Genomic DNA, 23,904 nt, shown 5'->3' with positions numbered 1-23,904 from the left:
TGCAAAGAGTCGGAGATGACTGAGTAACTGAACTGAACTGAATTAAACACCTAAAACAATTAGAAAAAGAAGAAATGAAGAACCCCGGGGTTAGTAGAAGTAAAGAAATCTTAAAAATTAGGGCAGAAATAAATGCAAAAGAAACAAAAGAGACCATAGCAAAAATCAACAAAGCCCAAAGCTGGTTTTTTGAGAGGATAAATAAAATTGACAAACCATTAGCCAGACTCATCAGGAAACAAAGGGAGAAAATCAAATCAATAAAATTAGAAATGAAAATGGAGAGATCACAACAGACAACACAGAAATACAAAGGATCATAAGAGACTACTATCAGCAATTATATGGCAATAAAATGGACAACTTGGAAGAAATGGACAAATTCTTAGAAAATTAAAACTAACCAAACTGAACCAGGAAGGAATAGAAAATCTTAACAGACCCATCACAAGCACGGAAATTGAAACTGTAATCAGAAATCTTCCAGCCAAAAAAAAAAAAAAAAGCCTAGGTCTAGACGGCTTCACAGCTGAATTCTACCAAAAATTTAGAGAAGAGCTAACATCTATCCTACTCAAACTCTTCCAGGAAATTGCAGAGGAAGGTAAACTTCCAAACTCATTCTATGAGGCCACCATCACCCTAATACCAAAACCTGACAAAGATGCCACAGAAAAAGAAAACTACAGGCCAATATTACTGATGAACATAGATGCAAAAATCCTTAACAAAATTCTAGCAATCAGAATCCAACAACACATTAAAAAGATCATACCCATGACCATGTGAATTTTATCCCAGGGATGGAAGGATTCTTCAATATCCACAAATAAATCTGTGTAATCCAACACATTAACAAATAGAAAAATAAAAGCCATATGATTATCTCAATAGATGCAGAGAAAGCCTTTGACAAAATTCAACATCCATTTACGATTAAAAAAAAAAAAAAATCCAGAAAGCAGAAATAGAAGGAACATACCTCAACATAATAAAAGCTATATATGACAAACCCACAGCAAACATTATCCTCAATGGTGAAAAATTGAAAGCATTTCCCCTAAAGTCAGGAACAAGACAAGGGTGCCCACTTTCATCACTACAATTCAACATAGTTTTGGAAGTTTTGGCCACAGCAATCAGAGCAGAAAAAGAAATAAAAGGAATCCAAGTTGGAAAAGAAGAAGTAAAACTCTCACTGTTTGCAGATGCCATGATCCTCTACATAGAAAACCCTAAAAGAGGCTTTTGAACTTTAAAACTACTATGGGCAGGGATGAGGCTGGGAAAGCTACTCGTTTGTAGAGAAGACTTTCTTTTGGAAAAGAAGCTATGGCTCAGAGAGAACCAAAGTTCTGAGAAGTGGAGCCCAGAGCCACAGAGAATGATTGTTAGGCGGCAGAACTGAGCCGCTATCCAAGGAACTGGAAACATGGGTCCAGCTGGATTTCAAAAATGCTACAGTCCAATGAACTCGCACTCTTTCCCTATTTTCTAAATGAAAGTGCCTATAATGGTTGCATTATGCTTTGCTGCACTATCGTATTGGGGGTGTGTGGTGGCAAATAACTTGTCTCTTTAATCTTCAGATCCATACTTGAGAATCTGCATTCCTATCTGAACCTGATGTATTCAATAGGTAAATCATTTATTCCAAGACAAACCATTTATTCCATCCCACAGGCTACTTTTATAATGTGACACTGACATTTCATCCTTGTAACTTACAGAAATGAGAAGACACCTTTCTCTCTCTCTCTCTTTCCTTCCCTCCTTCTCTCATTACCAGCAACTGGAATACAACCAACATATGTTTTTAGGAAGTCTACACCATATGGGTTGGGTAGATCCCTTGTAGGAATGGGCTTCCCTGGTGGTTTAGATGGTAAAGACTCCACCTGTAGTGCGGGAGACCTGGGTTCAATCCCTAAGTTGGAAAGATCCCCTGGAGGGGGGAACAGCTACCCACTCCAGTACTCTTGCCTAGAGAATTCCATAGACAGAGGAGCCTGGTGAGCTACAAGCCATGGGTTCACAAATAGTCTGACGTGACTGAATGACTTTCACTCCATATGGAGATGCCATTTCCTGGTGCTCAGGCTGACAGGTCTCCTTGGGGAGCAGAGATAAGCTCTCCCTATTAGATTTACAGCCATAATTGTGGTTCATAGGATCTGTCAGCATAAACTAAATGGTGTATCTTCATCATTACATTTGGGGATCATTTATTAAGAGCAACTGCTGAATAAACTTATTATAATATTGTGATATAAGTTAATTCTATATAATAAATGACTTGGAAGAAGCAATAGCTATGTGCAACAACATGAAAGAATCTCACAAAGAAAAATTTTAGGGCAGGAAGTCAGTCAGTCTATCTTATGTATAAACACTCTACTGAAATGTCAAGAAATAAATCAATTATATTCTCATTCAGACAACTTTAGAATTAAAAATTAAAAGACATTACAATCAAAAGGGATAAAAGATCCACTCAAAACCTCCTTTAATCTTTACTGGGTTCCTTAAGTAAATGTGCTCTCTACACACACTGCTTAAAAATTTTTACCGTCTTTTTTTTTTTCATATAAAATACAGATATTATTTATCTCATATTCTATTATATATTATGCATTTCCTGAGAGGATAAAATGTATCTTTATTGTTTAATCTTCCCCACATTTCTCAGCTAGTACTTTACATTGTTGTTCAATCACTAAGTCACGTCTAACTCTTTGTAGCCCTATGGACTGCAACACACCAAGCTTCTCTGTCCTTCACTATTTCCTGGAGTTTGTTCAAACTCACATCAATTGAGCCGGCGACACAATCCAACCACCTCATCTTCTGTTTCCCCCTTCTCCTCCTTGCCCTCAATCTTTCCCAGCATCAGGATCTTTTCCAATGAGTCAGTTCTTCTCATTAGGTGGCCAAAGTGTTGGAGCTTCAGCTTTAGCATCAGTCCTTCCAATGAACATTCAGGGTTAATTGACTTTAGGATTGACTGGTTTGATCTCTTTCCTGTCCACAGCAGTATTTTATATAGTAGATGCTTACTCCTAAGTGAATTAATGGGTAATAGCTTAAAAAGTCACTAAATTAATTCATTTTAGTTATAAATTATTTACAGATACTATTATTCTAAAATTAGAATTCATGAGATCATAGTTTAATTTTTTATAAATGTTTTTAAGTAAACCAATTACATTGTTGCAGTTGATATCATTGTCATATAAGTAGTTCCAAGAACAAATAAAAATTTAGATCATTAGCAGATGAATTTAAGTTATGTAAAAGTGGTGCTTCAGAAGAATCTGTGTATTAGGAATTATAAGTCCTATTCATTTTATGTAAACTTAAATTGAACACTAACACCACAGTACTGTAAATATTCAGTGCATTACTTAGTGAAAATGTTCTTGCTTTTAAGCACACATACTAGTGCAGGAAAATTAAGTAACTAAATGCATTTGAAATATGCCAACACAAAATTTAGTTATAATTGTGCTATTTTAATTGGGACTAATTCATCTCTCCAAAATGAAAGTTTCCTCGCCTCAACCGCATTTAATTAGACTCGCCATGGTGCTTCACTGGTCCTCTGGTTATACATCCTTGAAAGCAAGTTTTTCATATAGTGCAATTTCCAAAATATTTACTCATAAATTTTAATGAAAAAAATCCCTGTAGCACATGAGTCATGGTTGTTGAATACCTGAAGCTACTCTTTTCTTATAAAGAAAAACACTGAAATTTTTAAATAATGCTGTCTGATACTACTGATTGTTACATCATTTAAATTCTTTTCAATTCATATTCGTTAAGACTAAGCCAAATATATACACATCCATGGGCTTCCTGGGTGGTGTTAGTGGTAAAGAACCCGCCTGCCAATGCAGGAGACATAAGAGAGGTGGGTCCCTTCCCTCCCTTGGGAAGATCCCCTGGAGGAGAACATGGTAACCCTCCAGTATTCTTGCCTGGAGAATCTCATGGTTTTGCAGTCAGCCATGACTGAAGTGACTTAGCATGCACACACACCTACACATGCACACACTCTGCTGTCTTCATTCCTCTATCTTAGTGGCAAAACTTGACATATTAGTAGTCTCTCAAAAAAAAAATCTTGTAAATTTCTTGAAAAAAATTCTGATTATATATTTTTTTTAATTTAATTTTATTTTTAAACTTTACATAATTGTATTAGTTTTTTTTAACTGCAGGAACTACAAAGGTTCCCAGTTGTAAAAATGAATGATGAACTCACTGGATAGACTATATTCAAAGCAGGTTCAAAATTCTAAAATTTTAGTCTCACTGCTTATATTCTAATCTCTGAACTGCCCCAAATGTTCCAGGTTACTCGTTTATGCAAGTACCTCTTATCAAGCATTAGTATATCCAATATTCTGCTTGTCTAATCTTATCAAACAACCTCAGCTTTAAAAATCTTCATTCACTGTTCCCCATTATCTACTGTATAAAATTATGATTCTTTAGTGTGATGTATCTGCCCTTTAATCTCTGTCCCTAATTTAAGAGCCTGATTTCATATCTAACTATTTCATGTGAGATGCCCTGTGTTCTACTCATACTGGCATATCATCACACCCATAAAAATATATTTCTCATATTTGATTACAAGATCAAAAGGCAATTATAGGATATAAGCAGAAAAACAGACAAGAGGGAAAATTTTATATTGAAGCAAACAAGAACAATAAAATAGGATAAATGTAGGACTATAGTCATTATGTAGATGTGTGTACACAATAATGTTATAACCTGGGTAGAGAATAGAACCACATGAATTCTTAGTTTTGATCACAAGAAATAAAAATATATACTAAATACTTAAGAAAGCTGAAATTTTTCTGGGCATTCAAATCTAAATGCAATTCTATAGTATTAATGGAAAATCTCTTTGAAGAAGTATGGAAAGTCCTCACAGTTTGACATGTATGGATTTGACATACAGTAAAGGACACTTTGCTAAAAGAAACTTCTCATTTTGTGGAAATATTAATTTGAATAACTTTTGGGAAATTTTTCAAGTGGTAAATTTGGTTTATGGAACTGAATTATCTAGGTTTTGAGTGAGTCTAAGTGAGAAACTTACATTTCTTTTTTCTACTTGCCTTTATATGTGCATTTACTAGGAAAACAGTGATTTCTTAAAATGTGCCCAAATTAATGTAACTGTCATGAATATCATGTCATGTTCTTTGTAACTGACCTAGTAATGCTTTTCATTGCAAATGAAAGTATTATTTTAAAATGCATAGAACAGTCTTATGGACTCTGTGAGAGAGGGAGAGGGTGGGAAGATTTGGGAGAATGGCATTGAAACATGTAAAATATCATGTATGAAACGAATTGCCAGTCCAGGTTCGATGCACGATACTGGATGCTTGGGGCTGGTGCACTGGGACGACCCAGAGGGATGGAATGGGGAGGGAGGAGGGAGGAGGGTTCAGGATGGGGAACACATGTATACCTGTGGCGGATTCATTTTGATATTTGGCAAAACTAATACAGTTATGTAAAGTTTAAAAATAAAATAAAATTAAAAAAAATAAAAATAAAATGCAATACAATGAAGGAAAATTGTGCATTCCAAGCAAATCTATCCTAATGGTTACATGTATAATATGGCTTGATCTTTAGACAAAATAATTAACATGGAAGCAGTATACTATCATTTCATCTTCCACAGATACCAATAAGTTAATATTTATCACCTACACATCAGAAACACAGAAATACATATCAGAAATATGTTTCTGATTCATGTGTTTATATTAGATGGCTTGATGCTGATTTACTCAAGCCCAGGTTATGAAATGGCAAAAAGTAATACTTGGATGGAATCAGGAGTGAACATAAAGGAGAATAATGGATAACTCTAAAGCTGGCAAATTACACAGTAAGGAATCAACAGGAGAGAGTTATTTTTATCATTATCATCATCATCATTAATATCTTCCTTTGTTATGGAGACTGAAAACTTATTTGTAAGGACTTTTTATGTGGAAACATTTAGTAACAAATCCTGAATAATCATATATTCTCTTCAGTATTAATGATTTCTTACTTCTGGCACTGAGCAAAGCAGTTTAAGAGATAACTTTATATTCATAAAACATTTGGAGCTAATTATTAACATCTCACCAATTGCAAAGTGAATATTTATTATAAGGTCTTGTTTTTCTAGATGTAATAATAGTAAATACCATGAAGTACATCTATGATATTTACTGTATACCAGATACCCTCCTGAATATTTTGTGTAAATTGACCTGAGTTAATCCTCATAACAAACTAATCAAATAGTTAATTTTATTAACTTCATTTTACAAATGAGAATATTGAGGCAAACAAAGAACATAAATTATTTTCCAGAGTCATATGTGGGGAAATGAATTATATAATAAACACATCATCAAGAAATATTATTGTATTTTTTGATCTTCTTTTATAAGGTAGACTTCAAATGTTATAATGAATAATAATAATGGCTAAGGCTTGTAGCTCTGGCTTCTTCTATATTTTAAAGGAATTTATTTTGACTTTCCATGATTCCATGTGATATTGAGGTTGTTTTTTTATAAAGGTCTACTATATTAAGATCATCTTAATGCAAATATTTAGTATAAATATTTAATAAGTGTAAATATTTTTATCTATCTTTATCTTTTATTGTCATTTAATATTTTAATATTGTCAATATCATTTTTAATATTATTGTCATTTAACATTTTAATCTATTTTTGTCATTAAATGATAATTTTGTCATTTATGTCTATTTTTTTTTGAAATTTTAATGGATTATGTTGCTGGTTGTTTTATGCATGCTATTTCTTCATTGTAAAACTAAAACCTATTTAATTATGACTTCCCTTGTGTATCAGCAGGTAAAGAATCTGCCTGGAATGCAGGAGACCTGGGTTCGATCCCTGTGTTGGGATGATCCTCTGGAGAAGGGAAAGGCTACCCACTCCAGTAATCTGACCTGGAGAATACCATTGACTATACAGTTTATGTGGTCACAACGAGTTGGATACGACTGAGTGACCTTCACTTTAGTCCTTCTTTTCATTACTGCATTAAATTTACTGATATTTGTCTATAATTTTTTGAATTAAACTTTATATGTAATTTTTTCTTTTACAATTTGTATTATCTCAGTCAGATCTTATCATTAATAAATTAAGAGATGTCTTTTCTATGTTTTATCCCTGTTGTATGATTTTTAAAAATTTAAACAAATTTTGAAGTATGTGATTTTTAACATTTATAAAGTAATGAGGGCTTGATTGCTTCTTTAATGGCAGGTACTTAATGTTAAAATATTGTTTGTAGCCTATTCAAATATATACCTTTTGTAGAACTAATAGCTTATGTTACTAGAAAATTAAATTCATTGATTTGTTGTTGTTCAGTTGATCAGTGGTATCCGACTATTTGTGACCCCATGGATGACAGCGAACCAGGCTCGTCTTTCACTGATTACAGGTTTTAAAATTTGATGTCACATAATTGCACATGTACTCTCATTATTAATTTATTTTTCTTTCTTTCTTTTTTTTTTTACAATTTTTGTTGTGTTTCATATATTGGGATATTTTTGTTTCTCTGTGTTTTTCTTAATCTGACATCTCATCATTTTATTTATTTTTTGATAGTTTAAAAACCCCTTGTCTGATAATTCCACATCTTTGCCATATTTGAGTCAGTTTTTGAAGCTTTATTTTTTAATATCCTAGCATCTATGTATTTTTTTTTTTTTTTTTGAAAGCTTGACATAATGTTTGGTAAAAAGAACCGAAGTAAACCAATCGTTAGGTGAGTTTTTCATGTTTACCTGGCTAAGAAACATTGGCTTAGTTTATTTTTGCTGTTCCTGTAGGAATAAGAGGCTAAACTTTCCTCTGATGATGTAACTTTTGCTGATAGATTTCCCTTGAGGCTATTTCTTGTACAGAGTGTGAGCCTTGCACTTCCTTATAGATGTAATCCTCTCACATGTAAAAGTCTTGCTTATGTGATGGCAAAGTGTGGAGGGAGGAGAAGCATTCTCCTATGATTAGATCTCAGACTTTCAGTGAACTTGTGCCTCTTGAGACCTTCCTTCAGAAGTGCTTCTCAACTTCCCTACTTCCCAGCTACATGAGATAGAAAGTCTAGTAGGACCTGGAATTGCTATTTCCCTTCCTTTATGTTCAAAACTACAGGGGTTCAAGTTGAGTATTTCCTTTTCTCCACATTAATTAGGCTCAAGAAAATTAATTTCTCTTGAAGGCAGGCCTTTGTTAATGAGAAAATAATTCTTGAAGTTTATTTCACTTTGGTTACTTTCCCCTCTCCCTGCTGGAAGCACTAGGGAAATTTTCTTTGCTCTTCACCCTGAAAACCCAGTGCTAATTCTGGAGGTAAAAATTATGACTATGCATGTGGATATAACTCAAAGCTTGACACTCATTTTTTTTTTCTCTAATCCAAATTCAGTCAATAACACTTTAGTGTTCCTTCAAAGCTCTGACCTAAGGCCTCTCAAATATGGCTTCACCGGTCTATAAGCTCTGAATCTCTGTATTCACTCTCTCTCCACTTTTCAGGGAAGAAGTTCACCTGTGACGTTAACAAGAACTACTGATTTCCAGTTTGTTCAGATTCTCTCATCTTTAGAGGATGGAGTGATTATTTTCATTTTTTTTTTCATGATAAAGTAAAAATATCTCCTTTTAAGATGTGTGTTAATGCTTTTTTCTTAGTATTTATTTCATTTGTTTATTTATTCAGCACTTATTATTTGCAATATTCTTATTCTGGCATTTGGATCAGAGCCGTGACAACACTTCCCTGGGGCATTTTCCTTTTCCTCTTACAAGTGGTCTCTAAAGTCGATGACTGTGGTTTGCTTAGTCAGAACTGTAGGCCTTTCCTGTTTGGAAGGAGATGTTTTGACTCCTCGCAGGTGGCTGCCACCGGTGGACATAGCATGGCTGAGAGGAGCTACCCAACATCCGAGGTCAGGGGCGAAAGCCAGGAGGACCCCATGCCCAAGGGGCGGCAGCCAAGAGGAGTTACTCCACGTCTGAGGTCAGGGGCAGCAGCCAAGAGTGCCAGGCTGCGATAGTGCAGGAGCAGCCAAGAGGACCTACCCCACGCCTGAGACCAGGGGCGGCGGCCTGGAGGAGCAACTGCACGTCCAAGGAGCAGTGGCTGCCCGGGCACAGGAGGGCTTAGAGGAGATATTCCACGTTAAAGGTCAGGAGGGACGGCAGTGGAGAAATACCCCTCATCCAAGGTAAGGAGCAGCGGCTGCGCTTTGCTGGAGCAGCCGTGAAGAGATACCCCACGTCAAAGGTAAGAGAAACCGAAGTAAGACAGTAAGTGTTGCAAGAGGGCATCAGAGGGCAGACACACTGAAACCATGCTCACAGAAAACTAGTCAATCTAATCACACTAGGACCACAGCCTTGTCTAATTCAATGAAACTAAGCCATGCCTGTGGGGCCACCCAAGATGGGCAGGTAATGGTGGAGAGGTCTGACAGAATGTGGTCCACTGGAGAAGGGAATGGCAAACCACTTCAGTATTCTTGCCTTGAGAATCCCATGAACAGTATGAAAAAGCAAAATGATAGGATACTGAAAGTGGAACTCCCCAGGTCAGTAGGTGCCCAATATGCTACTGGAGATCAGTGGAGAAATAACTCCAGAAAGAATGAAGGGATGGAACCAAAGCAAAAACAATACCCAGTTGTGGATGTGACTGATGATAGAAGCAAGGTCCGATGCTGTAAAGAGCAATATTGCATAGGTACCTGGAATGTTAGGTCCATGAATCAAGGCAGATTGAAAGTGGTCAAACAAGAGATGGCAAGAGTAAACGTCGACATTCTAGGAATCAGCAAACTAAAATGGACTGGAATGGGTGAATTTAACTCAGATGACCATTATATCTACTATTGCAGGCAGGAATCCCTCAGAAGAAATGGAGTAGCCATCATGGTCAACAAAAGAGTCTGAAATGCAGTACTTGGATGCAATCTCAAAAACGACAGAATAAGCTCTGTTTCCAAGGCAAACCATTCAATATCAGAGTAATCCAAGTCTATGCCCCAACCAGTAATGCTGAAGAAGCTGAAGTTGAACGGTTCTATGAAGACCTACAAGACCTTTTAGAACTAACACCCAAAAAAGATGTCCTTTTCATTATAGGGGACTGAAATGCAAAAGTAGGAAGTCAAGAAACACCTGGAGTAACAGGCAAATTTGGCCTTGGAATACGGAATGAAGCAGGGCAAAGACTAACAGAGTTTTGCCAGGAAATGCACTGGTCATAGCAAACACCGTCTTCCAACAACACAAGTTAAGACTCTACACATGGACATCACCACATGGTCAACACCGAAATCAGATTGATTATATTCTTTGCAGCCAAAGATGGAGAAACTCTATACAGTCAACAAAAACAAGACCAGGAGCTGACTGTGGCTCATATCATGAACCCCTTATTGCCAAATTCAGACTAAAATTGAAGAAACTAGGGAAAACCATTAGACCTTTCAGCTATGACCTAAATCAAATCCCTTATGACTATACAGTGGAAGTGAGAAATAGATTTAAGGGACTAGATCTGAGAGATAGAGTGCCTGATGAACTATGGAATGAGGTTCGTGACATTGTACAGGAGACAGGGATTAAGAGCATCCCCATGGAAAAGAAATGCAAAAGAGCAAAATGGCTGTCTGGGGAGGCCTTACAAATAGCTGTGAAAAGAAGAGAAGCGAAAAGTAAAGGGGAATAGGAAAGATATAAGCATCTGAATGCAGAGTTCCAGAGAATAGCAAGAAGAGATAAGAAAGCCTTCCTCAGTGATCAATGCAAAGAAATAGAGGAAAACAATAGAATGGGAAAGACTAGAGATCTCTTCAAGAAAATTAGAGATACCAAGGGAAAGTTTCATGCAAAGATGGGCTCAATAAAGGACAGATATGGTATGGACCTAACAGAAGCATTAGATATTAAGAAGACGTGGCAAGAATACATAGAAGAACTGTACAAAAAGATCTTCATGACCCAGATAATCACAATGGTGTGATCACTCACCTAGAGCCAGACATCCTGGAATGTGATGTCAAGTGGGCCTTAGAAAGCATCACTGCAAAGCTAGTGGAGGTGATGGAATGCCAGTTGAGCTATTTCAAATCCTAAAAGATGATGCTGTGAAAGTGCTGCACTCAATATGCCAGCAAATTTGGAAAACTCAGCAGTGGCCACAGGACTGGAAAAAGTCACTTTTCATTCCAGTCCCAAAGAAAGGCAATGCCAAAAAATGCTCAAACTACTGCACAATTGCACTCATCTCACATGTGAGTAAAGTAATGCTCAAAATTCTCCAAGCCAGGCTTCAGCAATATGTGAAACATGAACTTCCAGATGTTCAAGCTGGTTTTAAAAAAAGGCAGAGGAAACAGAGATCAAATTGACAACATCTGCTGGATTATCGAAAAAGCAAGGGAGTTCCAGAGAAACATCTATTTCTGCTTTATTGACTATGCCAAAGCCTTTGACTGTGTGGATCACAATAAACTGTGGAAAATTCTGAAAGAGATGGGAATACCAGACCACCTGACCTGCCTCTTGAGAAACCTATATGCAGGTCAGGAAGCAACAGTTAGAACTGGACATGGAACAACAGACTGGTTCCAAATAGCAAAAGGAGTATGTCAAGGCTGTATATTGTCACCCTGCTTATTTAACTTATATGCAGAGTACATCATGAGAAACGCTGGGCTGGAAGAAGCACAAGCTGGAATCAAGATTGCCAGGAGAAATATCAGTAACCTCAGATATGCAAGTGGCACCACCCTTATGTTAGAAAGTGAAGAGGAACTCAAAAGCCTTTTGATGAAAGTGAAAAAGTAGAGTGAAAAAGTTGGTTGGAACTCAACATTCAGAAAACAAAGATCATGGCATCTGGTCCTATCACTTCATGGGAAATAGATGGGGAAACAGTGGAAACAGTGTCAGACTTTATTTTTTTGGGCTCCAAAATCACTGCAGATGGTGACTGCAGCCATGAAATTAAAAGACGCTTATTTCTTGGAAGGAAAGTTATGACCAACCTAGATAGCATATTCAAGCAGAGACATTACTTTGCCAACAAAGGTTGGGCTAGTCAAGGCTATGGTTTTTCCTGTGGTCATGTATGGATGTGAGAGTTAGACTGTGAAGAAGGCTGAGCACCGAAGATTTGATGCTTTTGAACTGTGGTGTTGGAGAAGACTCTTGAGAGTCCCTTGGACTGCAAGGAGATCCAACCAGTCCATTCTGAAGGAGATCAGCCCTGGGATTTCTTTGGAAGGAATGATGCTAAAGCTGAAACTCCAGTACTTTGGCCACCTCATGTGAAGAGTTGACTCATTGGAAAAGACTCTGATGCTGGGAGGATTGGGGGCAGGAGGAGAAGGGGACGACAGAGGATGAGATGGCTGGATGGCATCACTGACTGGATGGACATGAGTCTAAATGAACTCTGGGAGTTGGTGATGGACAGGGAGGCCTGGCATGCTGCGACTCATGGGGTTGCAAAATGTTGGACATGACTGAGGAACTGAACTGAACTCAACTGAAGGAAAATGAGATCATGGAGCTCTGGGCAAGTCTAGGATTTAACATGTAAATACCAATGTAATGATCAGTCTAGCTCAATCGTTATAGCACTAGATGAACTGGATTACATGTTTCCAAAGATGATTCACAGACAAATTTTAATGTACATGCAAAAGAGGAAAATTGCTGATCTGTACTCTCAATTTTGGTATTATAAAATTAGGAAAATATGCCTAATGTAACAACAGAATTGCATTGGAAATAAATGAAATTATTCCAATACAATGGATAGATGAGATGTCTTCTATGAAATAAATAATCTGAAGGAAATAAGTAACATGAAAAAGCATTTTCAATAAGTCTAACCAAATACTATTTTTCAAAGCTTCCTTTTGTCTTCTCATGCAATCTGATACACTACATGCAATAAAATTTGATTTTTAAAAATGTGGATGGTATAGCCAAGTCCTAAGTGTTGCTTCAAAATTGGCATAGGTTCAATGCAGAAAATCCTCTTGGGTGATACCTTTTGCACCTGACACACAACCATTTACATAGTGATCTGTGGCTAAAAATTTAGAATATTCATGTTTTTCCAACTATGACAATCCTTTCTAAAACATACTTGTGAGTTCTTTCTTAAGAACATTTACAAAAATAACTATGGCTACTAGTTGATAGATATTTGAAAAGTTTGTAATACATTTTTTTACAGTCATAAGTAATACCTACCATATGAAAGAAAAGGAAATGAGAAAAAGTAGGTGTATTAAATATAGGTCATATATAATGTTTTTAATTAAATTCAATCATTAATGCATACAAAATAAAGTGTGCAAAATGTAGGTGAAGCAAAGTATAAAGTGAATAATTATTTACCTAAAGCTCTAGATATGACTTTGTATATTTTAAAATTTTTAAAATATCAATCCATTTTAAAATAAACACATCATGGTTTTAAAAGCATTGTCAAATACCCAAAGTTTGGAAAAATGAAAATAGGAAAGAAACATGCTACTGAAAATGAGAGCAAATTCTTACTAATCCCAGAAGAAATTTTTCCATGCAAGGTCCCTGCAAAGGTTATACTGGGGCTTGCCAATGTTCAACACTACCTACTTTTCACTGACAGGCAGTATCAGGGTGGCCTGTCCTTGGAAATGTAGCAGAAGTTGAATATAAATGCCCAAGGGCTGTTCCTGGTGCAATAGCTTGTTTAGTTAATGCAACAATTCTTGCCATAAATATATTTATAACCCTGGTCTGTCAACATCAGTATAGGCTCCACAATATGTCAGTTTTTGGAGAAAATAAAAACATAACTAAAATTCTTGCAAGCCCTGACTATGAAATATATTACAACTTTTGTAATCAAGCCTTCTACATTTTGTTTGCTTCACTTGAATTCTTGTGGTCATCAAATCACAAAAGTAATCTCCATAATTAAAAAAAAAGTGGCATCATTAAATATATATTCAAGGTATTCTATTACTTGAATTAAAATGTGTTTTCTTATCTTGACATTTTTCCATGAGAAGTTAGCTAACATTACCCTAGGAGGTATTATCTATAAATGTTAAATAAACTTTTCTTCCTGGATGCTTTTTTGCAATTGAAAAAGATCAATCAATTATATAAAAACTTTTGCTAAAAGCAAAATATCCTCATATGAAATAAAGCTTGTGGCATGTTCAAATTGGAGTACCTGGTACAGCAAAGAAAACTGATTAAGTATTATTTTGCCTTTGTCAGAAAGACCCTTAAATGTATTATTTCAATTGATTTTCTTTATGAATTTTTTATTAAACATTTGCAATTTATATTCATAAGCTCTCTGCATGAAGATAATTTTCTTAGTGAAAAGTAATCAGTTAACTCATGAGAATATAACAATAAAAAATAAACCACAATCTTCATAGAGCCTACCTACCTCCCAGTGGTGGGAGGCCAGAAAACACCTATAATGCATATGTAAAATACATTCTAGCTCCACAACTAATTTTTACTTTCTACACTTTTTTTTCATCTATGACATCTGACCACCGGCTGATGTTAGTAACCTAGGTTTGCATTATTAAACCTGAAAAACTGATACTCATTGCAATATCGTGATAAATTTAAGCAGTTCTTTTGAAATTTTTGCCTTCATTCTAGGAATCTCTGCTTTTTCAAGACAAGTGATTCATTAATCTTCTTTGTTTAAATTTATTTATTTTTAACTAGAGGATAATTGTTTTACAATATTGTGTTGGTTTCCACCATACATCAACATGAATCAGCCATAGGTAAATATATGTTCTCTCTCACTTGAGCTTCCCTCCCACCTTCTATCTCTTCCCATCCCTCTAGATTGTCACAAAGACCAGATTGGAGCAGCCTGAATCAGACAGAAGTTTCACTGGCAATCTATTTTGTATATGACAATAAATATGTTTCAGGGTTACTCTCTCATTTTGTCCCACTCTCTCATCCTCCTTTTGTGTCCACAAGTCTGTTCTATATTCCTGTGTCTCAAGTGTTGCTTTGCAAATAGGTTCATCAGTATCATTTTTCTAGATTCTCTCTCTCTCTCTCTCTCTCTCTCTCTGTGTGTGTGTGTGTGTGTTGCTCAGTCAGTCATGTCTGGCTCTTTGCAACCACATGGATTGTACCTGGCAAGGTTCCTCTGTCCATGGAATTCTTCAGGCAAGAATACTAGAGTTGATTGCCATTCCTTTCTTCAGGGGATATTCCTGACCCAAGGATCAAACCTGAGTCTCCTGCACTGCAGGTAGATTCTTTACTGTCTGAGCCACTAAGGAAGTCCCTAGGTTCCATATATATGCGTCAACACACAATATTTGTTTTTCTCTTTCTGACTTACTTCATTCTGTTGAACAGTGCCCAGGAGTCTCCACAGAAGTATGGGTCGGCAGTGGCATGCCTCAGGGTCAGGGTCACTGAATACGACAGTTCAGGGAGGCACAACATGCTGGCATAGGTCCTTTTGAAGGAGGTCACCATTACCAGCATTTCACTACCATAGTTTGGCTTCATGTCATACTACAGGGAGGGAAAAAATCCCCACCCATCAGCATAAAATCAGATTAAAGACTTACTGAGCAGGGCCTTGACTGTGTGGATCATAATAAACTGTGGGAAATTCTGAAAGAGATGGGAATACCAGACCACCTGACCTTCCTCTTGATAAATCTGTATGCAGGTCAGGAAGCAACAGTTAGAAATGGACATGGAACAACATACTGGCTCCAAATAGGAAAAGGAGTACATCAAGGCTGTATATTGTCACCCTGCTTATGTAACTTATATGCAGACTACATCATGAGAAAGGCTGGGCTGGAAGAAGCACAAGGTGGAATCAAGATTGCTGGGAGAAATCTCAATAACCTCAGATATGCAGATGACACCACCCTTATGGCAGAAAGTGAAGAGGAACTAAAAAGCCTCTTGATGAAAGTGAAAGAGGAGAGTGCAAAAGTTGGCTTAAAGCTCAACATTCAGAAAACGAAGATCATGGCCTCTGGTCCTATCACTTTATGGCAAGTAGATGGGGAAACAGTGGAAACAGTGTCTGACTTTATTTTTTGGGGCTCCAAAATGACTGCAGATGGTGACTGCAGCCATGAAATTAAAAGACGCTTACTCCTTGGAAGGAAAATTATGACCAACCTAGATAGCATATTCAAAAGCAGAGACATTACTTTGCTAACAAAGGTCCGTCAAGTCACTTCTATGGTTTTTCCAGTGGTCATGTATGGATGTGAAAGTTGGACTGTGAAGAAAGCTGAGCAGTGAGAATTGATGCTTTTGAACTGTGGTGTTGGAGAAGACTCTTGAGAGTCCCTTGGACTGCAAGGAAATCCAACCAGTCCATTCTAAAGGAGATCAGTCCTGGGTGTTCTTTGGAAGGACTAATGCTAAAGCTGAAACTCCAATATTTTGGCCACCTCATGCAAAGAGTTGATTCATTGGAAAAATCTCTGATGCTGGGAGGGATTGGAGGCAGGAGGAGAAAGGGACGACAGAGGATGAGATGGCTGGATGGCATCACCGACTCGATGAACATGAGTTTGGGTGAACTCCAGGAGTTGGTGATGGACAGGGAGGCCTGGCGTACTGCAATTCATGGGGTCTCAAAGAGTCAGACACTACTGAGCGACTGAACTGAACTGAGCAGGGCCTTGCCCACCAGAGTAAAACCCTTGTCTCCCTACAGACAGACCCTCCCATCAGAAAGTTTCCACAAGGCTCTTATCCTCATCTATCAGAGGGCAGAGAGAATGGAAACCACAATTACAGAAAACTAACCAAAACTGATCACATGGTTCACAGCCTTGTCGAACTATATGAAACAATAAGCCATGCCATGTAGAGCCACCCAAGACGGACAGGTCATGGTGGAGAGTTCTGAGAAAACATGGTCCATTAGAGGAGGAAATGGCAAACCACTTCAGTATTCCTGCCTTGAGAACCCCATGAATGGTATGAAAAGGCAAAAACATATGACACTGAAAGATGAACTCCTTGGTCAGTAGGTGGCAAAATACTACTGGAAAAGAACAGAGAAATAGGTCCGGAAGGAATGAAAGGCCTGAGTTAAAGTGGAAACACCCAGCTGTGGATGTGTCTGGTGGTGAAAGTCAAGTGTGATGCTGTAAAGAACAATATTGCATAGGAATCTGGAATGTTAGGTTTATGAATCAAGGTAAATTGAAAGTGATCAAACAAGAGTGAACATCATTTTAGGAATCTGTGAACTAAAATGGACAGTAATGGGTGAATTTAGTTCAGATGACAATAAAATCCACAGCTGTCGGCAAGAACATCTTCGAAGAAATGGAGCAATCCTCATAGTCAACAAGAGTCTGAAATCCATTACTTGGGTGCAACCTTAAAAATGACAGAATGATCTCCATTTTATTTCAAGACAAACCATTCAGTATCACAGTAATCTAAGTCTATGTCCCAACCATTTATGCCAAAGAAGCTAAAGATGAAAGGTTCTATAAAGACCTACAAGACCTTCTAGAACTAACACCAAAAAAAAGATGTCCTTTCTAATCACACAGGAGTCAAATGCAAAAGTAGGAAGTCAAGAGATATCTGGAGTAACAGGCAAGTTTGGCCTTGGAGTACAAAAAGAAGCAGGGCAAAGTTTAAAAGAGTTTTGCCAAGAGAACGCATTTGTCATAGCAAACACCCTCTTCCAACAACACAACACACAACTCAACACATGGACATCACCAATGGTCAATACCAAAATCATACTGGTATAAACTTTGCAGCCAAAGATGGAGAAGCTCTAAAGAGTCAACAAAAACAAGACTGGGAGCTGACTGTAGCTCATATCATAAACTTCTTATTCCAAAATTCAGACTTAAAATGAAGAAAGTAGGGAAAACCACTAGACCATTCAGGTATGACCTAAATCAAATCCCTTATGATTATACAGTGGAAGTGAGAAATAGATTTAAGGGCCTAGGTCTGATAGATAGAGTGTCTGATGAACTATGGAATGAGGTTCATGACATTGTACAGGAGACAGGGATCAAGACCATCCCCATGGAAAAGAAATGCAAAAAGGCAAAAAGGCTGTCTAGGGAGGCCTTACAAATAGCTGGGAAAAGAAAGAGAAGCGAAAAGCAAAGGAGAAAAGGAAAGATATAAACATCTGAATGCAGAGTTCCAAAGAATAGCAAGAAGAGACAGGAAAGCCTTCTTCAGCGATCAATGCAAAGAAATAGAGGAAAAAAACAGAATGGGAAAGACTAGAGATCTCGTCAAGAAAATTAGAGATACCAAAGGAATATTTCATGCAAAGATGGGCTCGATAAAGGACAGAAATGGTATGGACCTAACAGAAGCAGTAGATATTAAGAAGAGATGGCAAGAATACACAGAAGAACTGTACAAAAAAGATCTTCACGACCTAGATAATCACGATGGTCTGATCACTAACCTAGAGCCAGACATCCTGGAATGTGAAGTCAAGTGGGCCTTAGAAAGCATCACTATGAATAAAGCTAGTGGAGGTGATGGAATTCCAGTTGAGCTATTCCAAATCCTGAAAGATGATGCTATGAAAGTGCTGCACTCAATATGCCAGCAAATTTGGAAAGCTCAGCAGTGGCCACAGGACTGGAAAGGTCAGTTTTCATTCCAATCCCAAAGAAAGGCAATGCCAAAGAATGCTCAAACTACCACACAATTGCACTCATCTCGCATGCTAGTAAAGTAATGCTCAAAATTCTCCAAGCCAGGCTTCAGCAATATGTGAACCGTGAACTTCCTGATGTTCAAGCTGGTTTTAGAAAAGGCAGAGGAACCAGAAATCAAATTGCCAACATTCACTGGATCATGGAAAAAGCAAGAGAGTTCCAGAAAAACATCTATTTCTGCTTTATTGACTATGCCAAAGCCTTTGACTGTGTGGATCACAATAAACTGTGGGAAATTCTGAAAGAGATGGGAATACAAGACCACCTGATCTGCCTCTTGAGAAATTTGTATGCAGGTCAGGAAGCAACAGTTAGAACTGGACATGGAACAACAGACTGGTTCCAAATAAGAAAGGGAGTACGTCAAGGCTGTATATTGTCACCCTACTTATTTAACTTATATGCAGAGTACATCATGAGAAACACTGGACTGGAAGAAACACAAGCTGGAATCCAGATAGCCGGGAGAAATCTCAATAACCTCAGATATGCAGATGACACCACCCTTATGGCAGAAAGTGAAGAGGAACTAAACGCCTCTTGATAAAAGTGAAAGTGGAGAGTTAAAAGTTGGCTTAAAGCTCAACATTCAGAAAACGAAGATCATGGCATCTGGTCCCATCACTTCATGGGAAATAGATGGGGAAACAGTGGAAACAGTGTCAGAATTTGTTTTGGGGGGCTCCAAAATCACTGTAGTTGGTGACTGCAGCCATGAAATTAAAAGACGCTTACTCCTTGAAAGGAAAGTTATGACCAACCTAGATAGCATATTCAAAATCAGAGACATCATTTTGCCAACAAAGGTTCGTCTAGTCAAGGCTATGGTTTTTCCTGTGGTCATGTATGGATGTGAGAGTTGGACTGTGAAGAAAGCTGAGTGCCTAAGAGTTGGTGCTTTTGAACTGTGGTGTTGGAGAAGACTCTTGAGAGTCCCTTGGACTGCAAGGAGATCTAACCAGTCCATTCTGAAGGAGATAAGCCCTGGGATTTCTTTGGAAGGAATGATGCTAAAGCTGAAACTCCAGAACTTTGGCCACCTCATGCGAAGAGTTGACTCATTGGAAAACACTGATGCTGGGAGGGATTGTGGGCAAGAGGAGAAGGGGACGACAGAGGATGAGATGGCTGGATGTCATCACTGACTCGATTGACGTGAGTCTCAGTGAACTCCGGGAGTTGGTGATGTACAGGGAGGCCTGGCGTGCTGTGATTCATGGGGTCGCAAATAGTTGGACACGACTGAGAGACTGATCTGATCAGAGATCTCTTCAAGAAAATTAGACACACCAAGGGCACATTTCATGCAAAGATGAGCACAATAAAGGACATAAATGTTACAGGCCTAACAGAAGCTGAAGATATTAAAAAGAGATGGCAAGAATACACAGAAGAACTATATAAAAAAAGATCTTCATGACCCAGATAACCATGATGGTGTAATCACTAATCTAGAGAGAGACACCCTGGAGTCCAAAGTCAAGTGAGCTTTAGGAAGCAACACTACAAACAAAGCTAAGCTATTTCAGGCCCTAAAGTGCTGCACTCAATATTCCAGCAAACTTGGAAAACTCATCAGTCACCACAGGACTGGAAAATGTCAGTTTTCATTCCAATCCCAAAAAAGGCAATGCCAAAGAATGTTCAAGCTGCTGCACAATGGCACTCATATTAAACCCTAACAAATAATGCTCACAATTCTCCAAGCTTGACTTCAACAGTATGTAAATTGAGAACTTCAGATGTTCAACCTGGATTTATAAAAGGCAGAGGAAACAGAGATCAAATTGCAAAAATCCATTGGATCATAGAAAAAGCAAGAGAATTGCAGAAAAAAAAAATCTACTTCTGCTTTAATAACCATGCTGGTTTAAAACTCAACATTCAAAAATCTAAGATCATGGCATCAGTCCCATAACTTCATGGTAAACAGTTGGGGAAACAATGGAATCAGTGACAAACTTTGCTTTCTTGGGCTCCAAAATCACTGAAAATTATGACTGCAGCCATGAAATTAAGACGCTTACTCTTTCAAAGAAAAGTTAAGACCAAAACATGGACATAACTTTGCCAACAAAGGTCCATCTTATCAAGGCTATGTGTTTTCCAGTAGTCATGTTTGGGTATGAGAGCTGGAGTATAAAGGAAGCTGAGCCCTGAAGCATTGACGATTTGAACTGTGGTGTTGGAGAAGACCCTTGAGAGTCTCTTGGATTGCAAGGAGAGCAAACCAGTCAATTCTAAAAGAAATCAGTCCTAAATATTTATTGGAAGGACTGATGCTGAGGCTGAAACTCTAATACTTTGGCCACCTGATGTGAAGAGCTGACTCATTTGAAAATGTCCTGATGCTAGAAAATGTGAAGGCAGGAGGAAAACGTGATGACAGGGGACAAGGTGGTGGATGCAATCATTGATTCAATGGACATGAGTTTGAGCTCCAGGAGATGGTGAAGGACTGTGAAGCTTGGCAAAATCCATATGGTCGGATAGAGTTGGACATGACAGAGCAACTGTACAACAAATGTCATTCACCTTATTAGAACTGAGCCTAATGCTTTCCTTTTTATAACTGAGTAATATTCCATTGTGTATATGTACCACATTTTCTTTTTCCATTCAACTGTCAATGGACATCTAGGTTGCTTTGAATTTTTCAGGCAAGAATACTGAAGTGTGTTGTCATCTCCTTCTCCAGGGGATCTGTCTGACCCAGGGATCAAATCTGGGTCTCCTGCATTGCAGGCAGATTCCTTACTGTCTGAGCCACCAGGGAAGCCTTTATATGTTCTAGTTGCTGTAAATAGTGCTGCAATGATCGTTGAGGTTCAGTTCAGTTCAGATCAGTTCAGTGGCTCAGTCAGGTCTGACTCTTTGTGACCCCATGAATTGCAGCATGCCAGGCCTCCCTGTCCATCATCAACTCCCAGGCCTTGATGTTCATCGAGTCGATAATGCCATCCAAACATCTCATCCTTGGTCAGCCTGTTCTCATCCTGCCTTCAATCTCTCCTAGGGTCTTTTCCTAGGTTCTTTTTCAATAAGTCAGTTCTCTGCATCAGGTGGCCAAACTATTGGAGCTTCAGCTTCAGGATCATTCCTTCCACTAAATATTCAGGACTGATTTCTTTAGGACTGACTGATTTGATGTTCAGACTTGACTCTGAAAAGTCTTCTCCACACCACAATAATTTCAAAAGCAACAGTTCTTCAGCACTCAGCTTTCTTTATGGTCTAAGTCTCACATCCATCCTTGACTACTGGAAAAACAATAGCTTGGACTAGATGGACCTTTGTTGGCAAAGTAATGTTTCTGTTTTTTTTAATATGTTGTGTAAGTTTGTCATAGCTTTTCTTCCAAGGAGCAAGGGTTTTAAATTTCATGGCTGCAGTCACCTTCAGCAGTGACTTTGAAGCCCAAGAAAATAGCGCCCATCACTGTTTCCATTGTTTCCCCATCTATTTGCCGTGAAGTGATAGGACTGGATGCTATGATCTTCGTTTCAGCTTTTTACTCTCCTCTTTCACCTTAATCAAGAGGCTCTTTAGTTACTCTTCACTTTCTGCCATAAGGGTTGTGTTATCTGCAAATCTGAGGTTATTGATATTTCTCCCGACAATCTTGATTCCAACTTATGCTTTATCCAACCCCGCATTTCACTTGATGTACTCTGTATATAAGTTAAATAGCAGGGTAACAATATACAGCCTTGAAGTACTCCTTTCCCAGTTTGGAATCAGTCCATGTTCCATGTCTGGTTCTAACTGTTGATTCTTGACCTGCATACATGTTTCTCAAGAGGCAGGTAAGGTGGTTTGGTATTCCCATCTCTTTAAGAAGTCTCCATAGTTTGTGATCCACACAGTTAAAGGCTTTAGCATAGTGAATGAAGCAGAAATAGCTGTTTTTCTGGAACTGTCTTGCTTTTTCGATGATCCAACGTATGTTAGCAATTTGATCTCTGATTCCTAACTCTTTTCTAAATCCAGCTTGAACATCTGGTACTCTGAAAATTTTTTGGCATTGCCTTTCTTTGGGGTTGGCATGAAAACTGACCTTTTCCAGTTCTGTGGCCCCTACTGAGTTTTCCAAATGTCTTTGAAATGCGTCTTTTTCAGTTATGGTTTCCTTAGGTTATATGTGCAATAGTGGGGTTTTGGGGCCATATGGTTTATGCCCCAAAAATTTATTTCTAATTTTTTAAGGTAACTCCATACTGTTCTCCATAGTGGCTGTTTCAATTTACATTCCCACCAAAAGTGCAAGAAGGTTCCCTTTTCTCCACACCCTCTCCAGCATTTATTGTTTGTAAATTTTTTGATGATAGCCATTCTGACCAGTACGAGGTGAAGTTTCATTTTAGTTTTGATTTGCATTTCTCTAATAATGAGCCATGGTGAGCATCTTTGGTTTACTACTTATCTGTATGTCTTTGGTGAAAAATCTGGATAGGTCTTCTGCCCACACTTTTACCTGTTTGTTTTTCTGGTACTGAGCTGCATGAGCTGCTTGTATATTTTGGAGAGTAATCCTTTGTCAATTGTTTCATTTGCTACTGTTTTCTCCTGTTCTATGGTTGTCTTTTCACCTTGTTTATCATTTCCTTCACTGTGCAAAAGTCTTTGTTTGATTAGGTACCATATTTTTATAATTAGATACCATGAACAGGATGAAAAGGCAAAATGATAGGATACTGAAAGAGAAACTCCCCAGGTCAGTAGGTACCCAATATACTACTGGAGATCAGTGGAGAAATAACTCCAGAAAGAATGAAGGGATGGAGCCAAAGCAAAAAGAATACCCAGCTGTGGATGTGACTGGTGATAGAAGCAAGGTCCAATGCTGTAAAGAGCAATATTGCATAGGAACCTGGAATGTCAGGTCCATGAATCAAGGCAAATCGTAAGTGGTCAAACAAGTGATGGCAAGAGTGAATGTCGACATTCTAGGAATCAGCAAACTGAAATGGACTGGAATGGGTGAATTTAACTCAGATGACAATTATATCTACTACTGCAGGCAGGAATCCCTCAGAAGAAATGGAGTAGCCATCATGGTCAAC

This window comes from Bubalus kerabau, chromosome 5 (assembly GCF_029407905.1).
Source record: "Bubalus kerabau isolate K-KA32 ecotype Philippines breed swamp buffalo chromosome 5, PCC_UOA_SB_1v2, whole genome shotgun sequence".
NCBI lineage: Eukaryota > Metazoa > Chordata > Mammalia > Artiodactyla > Bovidae > Bubalus > Bubalus kerabau.
Note: the sequence above shows the minus strand (reverse complement) of the source record.